Source organism: Calidris pugnax, unplaced genomic scaffold (assembly GCF_001431845.1).
Source record: "Calidris pugnax isolate Ruff unplaced genomic scaffold, ASM143184v1 scaffold51, whole genome shotgun sequence".
Lineage (NCBI taxonomy): Eukaryota > Metazoa > Chordata > Aves > Charadriiformes > Scolopacidae > Calidris > Calidris pugnax.
In genome coordinates this window covers 3,299,579-3,308,685 of record NW_015090797.1, presented here as the reverse complement: position 1 = coordinate 3,308,685, position 9,107 = coordinate 3,299,579, and positions in this window count along the sequence as shown.

Here is a 9,107-nt window from a genome sequence, read left to right as displayed (position 1 = left end):
CAAACCCAATAGCAAATTCTTGATGATAACCATGTCTTTTCATATCTAAGATATGCTATTTTTTCTTCCAAAATCCAGCTTTCTGTCAGACATACAACCTTTAGATAATTACTTGAGATTTGCCAAGCAACTATATATTGTGACCCTGGCTGTCATGGGCAGAAAAATCACTCTGTGCTGTTTTCCATCAGCTAAACGGGAGGTGGAGGTTCTGGATCTGCCAATATCAGTGTAGCACTCCCTGCAGTGAAGCCAAGATTTTTCCTTACATCTCCAGCTGGAAAGGTTGCTTCCAAGCAAGGGGATTCTCCGGTGAACAAAGACGGTACAGAGATTCCTGTATTTATCCTAACATTATCTGCTTAGAGCTTTGAGCCCAAACCTGCTCAAAGTAGCCAGAAGATCACAGAAAACTTAGTAAGCTTTGTCCAGTGCTGCATGCAATATTCAGCTGTAGCTGAGACTCTTTATTTCCAAAAGGTAATAGATACGTTAAAGTAGCCAGAAGATCACAGAAAACTTAGTGAGCTTTGTCCAGTGCTGCATGCAATATGCAGCTGTAGCTGAGACTCTTATTTCCAAAAGGTAATAGATACCTAACTTGCCTAAAATTGATACTGCTGATTTGGACATCCTTATTATAACTGGAATTCATAAGCAGTCATTTTACAGGTCTGGCGGTGTAATCCACCTTTCACTCTTTATGTAGAAGAGCCACAAAGCTCTGTGTCTCGGGTACTTCTGAGTCTGACAGTATGCTCGCTTTGAGTTTAAACTGAGACTATGTTTTTAGCTCCAGAGATTCCAAATGAGAACCCGGAGTATTTAAATTTGGCAATAGCATTTCTCCAACAATAATTTTAAAGAATAATGGTGTGGAAAAGCTAAGAGAGCTCTTGCTTCTTCCAAATGTCTTGTAAAGAATTACTGGAATACACTATTACTAGCTACTGGCTTCACCTTTTTACCCTAAGGCACAATTTGTATGAGCCCTATTCAAGTCTTTTGATTAAACAGTGATTGGAATGTTCAATTTCCTTTACATAAACTTGTGAATCTGTGGCTTATGGACTCCCCCATCTTGTTGCACATAAAACTTGACTAGTGACCTCTGTGAAGGAAGAGCCGATTCCTGCTGTTGCTTCCTGATAGGGTTTAGCATTCTGCTACAGGATTTGCCTCAAGAACCAAAATTGTGGCAGAATTCAGCTGAAGATGAAAGCAGATGCTCTCTGCCAGTTCTCATGAATGTTAAACCTTCTCCAGGTCTAGCAGAAGAGGAGGACTCATGCTCGAAGGTGGGATGCAGCTCCAAATGAAAACAAATTTAATGCCTACATGCCTGCTAGGTACATAAGCTCCTCTGGCAGGCAATGGAGACCTAATGACTGAAGTCAGTGGCATCTAGAAAACTATTCTACTGACTCACCTGGTTGATGGTGAAATGAAGAGCTTTCAGGGTCCTACTGACTGTATTCACCAGATCTCCTCTGAGTGTAGTGGGAGCTGAAACACCAGCTCTTTAGCTTTTACTCTTATAATATAAGAATCCTAGTAAGACACCTTACTCTGCTAAAAGATAAAAAAGGGCTGAATCTCACCCTTTCAGTCTGAACATGCTCTTTCAGACCTTGGAAGATTCAGAGCTCCCCAAAGCTGGAGCTAAGACCAACCCTTGCTCTGATTCTCCTGATTTTTTTTTGGTGTGTAGTTTTTCTGGTTCTTTAGATCAAAAATGTTGCTTTAACTTACATCTTTGTCCTTAAGACAAGAGGAGGGAAGGAACTTCTTGAGATCTCTATGTTTAACAAAACATGAAGTAGGATATGTGATAGTGATGATGGTCAAGAATATGCAGCATTTTTTATAAATCTGATAGTCACTGCAGGCCTCTACAAAAAAACCCCAAACCCTCTACTTAAAGGAACTGAATAATTCACACACAGAGAAAATCAGCAAAGCTCCATTAATGATAAAGATAGCATGAATTACACACCTCAGACAGGGATAGTTCAAAAAAGATATACTTAATGTTATTAGTCTAAAATGTTCTTTGAATTTTGTGTTTGTTTATTCAGTTATTTATTCAGAATAAGACAAGGGTGATTTGTTTGGGGTTTTTTTGTGTGTAATTATTTTTAATTCATTACAGTAACTGCTGAAGGCAAAGGAGCACAAAATCTTTGAAAATCCAGACTAATATAGTCTGATGACCCAAGTTTGAAACCCTCCTTAGGGATATCCTGTCTTCCACACATTCTTACTGCAATGCCTGAAGCGTGGCAAAAAGACTGAGTTTCAGATAAACATCTCTGTACTTTTTTTCTCTGTGTGTTGTTTCAGAGGATAAACTGTAAAACCTGAGTGAATTGAAGGTAACTGTCTGTTTGTGTTGATCTGAAATCTGTTGAAATGTAGTTGACTGCAAAGGAAAATATTGTTAAATAAATGGTTCGTTTTACAGGGTTTGAAGGCAAATTGTTTGAATCCAAGTTTGGTATGGTGTTGTTTCAGAGGATAAACTGTAAAACCTGAGTGAATTGAAGGTAACTGTCTGTTTGTGTTGATCTGAAATCTGTTTAAATGTAGTTGACTTTGAAAGAAAATATTGTTAAATAAATGGTTCATTTTACAGGGTTTGAACACAAATTATTTGAATCCAAGTTTGGTATAGATTTGCCAAACTTAATGTTATCTTCATATGCTGGGGAAAAGGCTTGAACACTGTGAGTCTGAAGGATGTTTTGCAGCCCTCATCTTCCAAAACAGAATTGCAGTGAAACAGAGTGGGATTGCACAATATCTCAACCAGAATTAAAAAATAATGATAAGGTTAAATTTAAGTGTAAATGTGTTTTCATTCAAGTGGTTATTTTTTCCTCATAACTGGGTGTCAGGTTTCAGTGACCAAGACTGTTACAAAACAGGGAGTGGAGCCCTGGGAAAGTACTTCAGAAACTCCAATGGACAGTAAAAACTTGTCATTCCCACAAGAAGTTCAAGCCTGGCTTGATTCACAGTGCAGGAGGGTGAAAGTATTGATGTAAAGTAACCCCGTTCAGGATGTTAGCGTAATTCATGACATCAAAGGATTATGGTAAAAGATCAAATGTAAAGATGAAAATAAAACCTTGGATGCTTTGTAACTCCAGGGCATGCATTGTGTCAGACGAGAGAGAGAAATGAGTGAGGAGAATGGTTACAGTGGATGAGTTACCTGCTCCCATCTTGTAAATGAAGAGAAAGTAAAGTAGGTTTTTATTGCCTTGACATGACCTTCTGCCTAAGCCATAGTAGCAACAGCAAAAGAGATGTTAGACTTGTTAGTTCAGCTGTAGTGTGACAGAAGGTTTCCAGAGGTTTTAAAGAGTGGTGCTATTAAGGAAAGATATACATGTAATGGAAAAGAACTGATAGTGGAGCAAAAGGTGCTGTTACGTACAATCTTATGAAGAAAATCTATTCTCAGTGTAAATGTGAAAAAAAAAGATGGAATAAATAAATATTAATTAAGAACAAAATCGCTAAATATATGTAAAAGGTCATAATAGCAAGATCTGACAGGTGGCTAGGATGGTACTCTTTCACAGTGGGAAGATGACACTTTTTCACATACTACTTGGCCCTTGACAAGAAGCTACCAGTATTTTTGCAATTTTACTTAAGCAAAATATTTGATAACAGCAGGAAAAAGTGTGCAGCATGAAGAAGGCCACAATGGTGTATGAAATAGCACAGGAATATCCAGGAAACCTTCTGGTGCTGAAGTATATAGTTAACAGTGAACAAATGCAGGAGGCTCTAACATGGAAGTCTAATAATGAAACATAATTAGTGATGATATACATAGCTGTGCTATCAAGGTTGATTCTGAGTGTCTTTCACTTTTTTGTTCTACCAATTCCACCAGGAAGAAGCAATCATTTCACTTGAAGGCCCTCCTCTGCACATTTTTGGGCATTTTCTTTTTTTTTTTTTTTTGGTTAATGATTGTTTCCTCCTCTTTCCTGTTTGGTTTCTTTCCTCCAAGGAGACATTTCAAAGACTAGGAAGAATCTGGAGCTATAAAAATTCCTGGAAAGTTTTTTTAGCTTATTTCTTTTGATGTTTGGAAAACCCCAAAAACTTTTCAAACTTTTGGAAGAGAACTGTGATATTAAAATAATTTTAGAATCCATTTGGTGTGTGACACACAATGGTGTCTAGTCCCACCATGCAGGTCCACAAGTCTTCATTTCTATTCACTTTCTCTTTGTGTGCTGAAGTAATAACCCTTCCAAAACTATTTTTGCTGATTCATATTCCCAGGAAAGCTTCCTTCTTTCCTTCATACTTGACCAGTAAATTAGTTGGGTACAATAATATTTCTTGAATGCTGTACATAAGCAATGACTTAAAAATCTTCTTTTGACCCAGACTCAGGATCCTAATCTGAGAAACATGCAACTTTTCCTAGTTTCTAGAAAAATTCTCTCATAATTTCTAATGTAAAATACTTCAAAAATGACAGGGTTTGGGCATACTTAAAAAGCAGCAGCTACAAGGTTGCCCCAGTCCACTTTCATTTTTCAAGGAAGAAGTTGAAACAATAGCAAGGAGATATTTCCCACTCATTTTCCGTTGTCAGTTTATCGCTGGCAGCTGGCATCATTAGGGAGATAAACAGCACTGCTGAAGAAATACTTTGGATTCATTCTCACCTAATTCTAATTTTAAAGGGCTAAAATCCTTCCATATGTCTGTGTAAGGTTCATCTGTCTAAAGGCTGAACTGAGTAAAAAAAAAGATACCTTGAAGACCTTTCAGGGCATGTGGTTGTGTTTGAATCAGTTCTGTTTCTACTTCAAAGTTCTGAGTATCTGTAGAAATTTGGCTTATCTGGGATTTGTCAGTTTTGAGATTTAGCAAAGAAAATTACCCGAATCAGTCCTTCCCTTTGTCTCTGGAAGCCTGATGGTGCCTCGGCCGTGATTTCACATTCAAAATACTTATTCTCTACAGGCAGTTTTACATCTATTCATGACTGGAGAACACTGGCCATGGAAGTTGTGTTGCTTAGCACGTTTTCCAGTCCATTTGCACTGAGCTGTGGTCCGTAGCTTGAGTCACCAAAGTGTTTACTCCAGACATAGTCAAACTTTGGATTAGGACCAGAGACTTTGCCAGCGCTTTCTTGTAATGGAGCTAGTATTGCAGCACACTGGTGAAGAAGACTGTTTGGTAATGGAAAATTTGCCCACTGACCCTTTTTCACAAGATCTGGGTTTGAAAGAGACAAACATCTTTCTGCTGCAAGTCCTTTCTTGTTTTCCTCTGCAGTATCTCGGGACTATTTACAACTTTCTTTCAGTAAATGGAGGAGAGGTAGATTTTTAAAAGCAAAAATACCTCTTTCTGTTATCATTACTGGCAATAGTAATACTGGGTTTATAGTGATATCTTTCTGCACATGGGAGCCATGTGGTGTTCGCTGTATCCATTCTGCTCATCGTGTTTATTTAAATTGTTCTTAGAGTCAGGGCCATCTGACCCAATACCTCTCAGCTATGCAGACCCTGGGGTGTCATTGGATTTAATTAGAAAGATATAAACTAAATAGAAAGAGAAAATAAAGAAGACAGCATGGTTGCCAGGGTAGGGAAGAAGAATTAGGTGGAAAAAAGGCTGAACTTACATCCACACCTCTTTCAAACAAATATCTCAACCACTGAGTTACAGAGCCAAGCTCCTTGGAGCTCTGTGGGTCATGGTTTCTCCTTTCCTGCCTGTGGTTCAACTTTAGCAGAGGAACCCTTCTTCCACCTTGCTGTAACCTGGTGGTTTTAGTGGTCCCCCTCAGAAATGGGAGACATTGGCCTGAGTCCCCAGGTTCTAAGCTGTGCACTGCAGTGCGACCCTGCCTGTAACAGTGTGGCAGGGGTGCAGCAGGCAGGCTTTTTGAGTACCCTTGCCCTTTTCCTGTTCAGTCTTAAATGGGGAGTCCATTCAGCTGCAGTGCCTACCCAAGACAGACATCTTGGGCTCAGCTCTATGTGGGCAAAACACAGTCATGAGGGCAGGCACCAAAGTCTGGAGAGAAGGTAAAATTCACAGCCGGGGCTGTCACGTCTCAGCCTCTTGGTGTTGGTGTGTCACTTTCCAGTGCTTCAGATCCTAGTTTTGGCTCTTTAAATCACTCTTCTGAAAGGGCTGATAGCAGTAGCTGCAGGGATTATTTTGGATACTCTTGGGCAAAACTACAGTGTGAAGTCAATGAATGAGACCAGCCAAAACAGGAGAACTTCAGCTGTTCTGAGGGCTATCAGTTCATGTTGACCTGCCATGCTCTGTGCTGTTGGGCCCACACTGGTCTCTTTCTTGCGTTTTGCTTTTGTTTTTAAAGCTACTGGGAGGATTGCCATTGAAAACAAAGGTAATGTTATGTGGGATGTGAAATAGTTCAGGAACCATGCCTTCTGGTCATAGCGAGTGCCCTAATCGTGGTTTTCAGGAGTGTTGATCCCTTCATTTAATTTAGTTAAACATTTGCTTTAGTTTTTGTTGTTTAATGTGTTTCTCTGAAGATACTCTTTCTACTCTGGTAATGGACTTTTTGATGGGCAGTGAGACAGTATGGATTTGATGCTGCTACAAATGTAAAGGTCAGTAGAGGATCCTCTGAAAATGTTTTGCTTGTTAACCTGTTAACAGATCCAGTGATGTTATGTTCTAATGATATTTCTGCTGTCACTATAGCAGATATCTTTCCCAGCCACCTTCTTCAGTGCCTTGATCATCTCAGCTCTAAACATGTAGCTACTGTCTTTCTCCCCTTCCTTCATTTTAATTAGAGCTCTCCTGGAGGAGCAGTGCTTGCAGAATAAAATTTCTGTAAAATTTCACAGTATTTTGTGGTGTTATGTTATCCCAAGTTTTTGCACATTCAGCTTACTTTGCTGGCGGCTTGCAAATGATAAAGTTACCAACACAGCTAGTTATTTACTTAATTTATTCAGCAATATAGTATAGAAGCAATACACTTCTTTATAGTGTGCCTAGATTACCTGAATCCATAGGTCAAGTTTTTCTTTGGTTGTTTTGTCAAGGCAAAAATAACAGTAAATTATGTGATCACTTTATAATATCTTCCTTGTTCCAAGGACACCTATTATTAGCAAGTAATACAGCTCCCAGTAGCTATGCCTTTGGACTGTAGTATGTTTTAATGTCTCTGAAGCAAACCATGCATTGTCTGTGCTCAGCACAAGGCTGAGTTTATTTTTGCTCAGGCTTTTCAAGATCAGCAATGGATTTATTTCCCAAGCATAAATAATTTGGTCTTGTTCTAGTTATGCAGACCGATTATAGAACTTCCTAATAAGCATCTTTGCTTTCTTTGTCTTTTAGTCACATGTATGAAATGATTCTCCAAGTATTCTGAAGTCCTAATTTAGTGACTGCAATAAACTTGGCACAATTTGTTGGTTTTTTTTTTTTTTTATCATAATCAGTAAATGCTTTTGGTGATGTTACTCTTCTACTGTATGACCTACTGTAAATTCTTTGGGATCAGAACTCTTTCTATTATGTTTTGTGTGCCATACTGCAATGTTTAATAACGTTAGTATGCAAAAAAAAAAAAAAAAAAAGTAGTGCAGGGGAAATAAAGGTGAAGAATGCCTTTTTGAGGACATATTAGAAATTATAGACAGAGATGTAACAAGTTGTTCTCAGGGTACCCGAGTCCCTTTCCAGCATTGTCTTTTGCACCTTGCTTGCTGCCAGCACTGCTGTCGGAGTGATCATGGTACCTTTCTTGTAATGTCTGAAAGTGTCCTTTAGAAATTTGGTCCTGTACATTTTGTGGAGTCTTTCATCCTTTTAAACCTTTTTAAAAGCAGAGATAGAGTTCTAGTATGATGACAGTGTTTTCATTAACTTTTCTTTGATTTTACAGAGATAGAAATAACATTCCAGAGTGTTACTCATCTCTTGATCTCTAAGTGTGGGCCCACAGAACACCACTTTTAGTCTCTTTCAGACAGGAGCAACGATTTCAATCTGACAGACCTAATTCAGTTAGCATTTACAAACTGAGGGAGGCAGTATTTTCTCTTCTAAAACCTGGCCTAATACTATTTAGTTTATGCCTATGTTTTTTCCTGGCAGCAAATTAATGCAAAACATTCCCTTGCCAGCCCTCTAAATCTGTTTAGGGTCTGAGTTGCATGTTTCATGAAGAGGATCAGCATATTCAGTAGCAGCTAACACTTCTTTTGACAGACTTTCAATCCAGAGAGACTTTAGCAGGCAGAAAAAAGAATATCTCCATTTAATTAAAGACATAAATGAAATAAACATTTTTTCTAGTTCACGTGAAGTGATGATGGTGGTGCATGTTATCTTTTATGAGGTACTATTGCCTTGTTCAAGGCATCTTTGTTTCTCTTTTTAAATTTGAATTTGATACCAACCTTTAAATGAATTGCATTTCCTTTTTGATTTTTTAATCATGTATCTTAATGGGCTTGCAGCTTTGGACTGCTGGGTGACAATAGAGCTTTCCACCTTTTTAAGTATTTTACCTCTTTCTTTGATGTCTACACTTTGGTGGTTTTAGGTTGAATGATACTCTTGTTGCTTGGGTGTTCTTTGGAAAGGTCTATGTCATAACCACTTTGGAAATAAAAATGTTAATCTTTGCTGGTATTTTCAAATATTGTGCATATTATGCAACCTTGCTCCTTAAATGCACAAACTGGAAATGGTTCCCTCTTAATTTCTTAATGTCTGTGTGTTTCTGTGGACAAAGAAAGTGCAGTCAGCTCATGGAGGGAGTCTTGGACCTCAGCAGAGCTGACCAAGGTCTCCTAACCAGGATTTTCACTCAAGTCAGCCACCCACAAGCCAGGATTGTGTTCCCTTTCTTTTCAGATTAGTTAAAACCTTGTGCCTAGTTTTGTTCTTTAGCAAAGATCCTTAATCTTTTCCATTCCACAATGACTAGTATAGGAACACCTGTTCATTGAGCAATCTACTTTCAAGACCTAAATTACTTCATTTTTAAAAATTCATCAGCAAACTGAAAAATAGAGAACTATGTGTAAGCATCCCATTAGGCTAAAGAT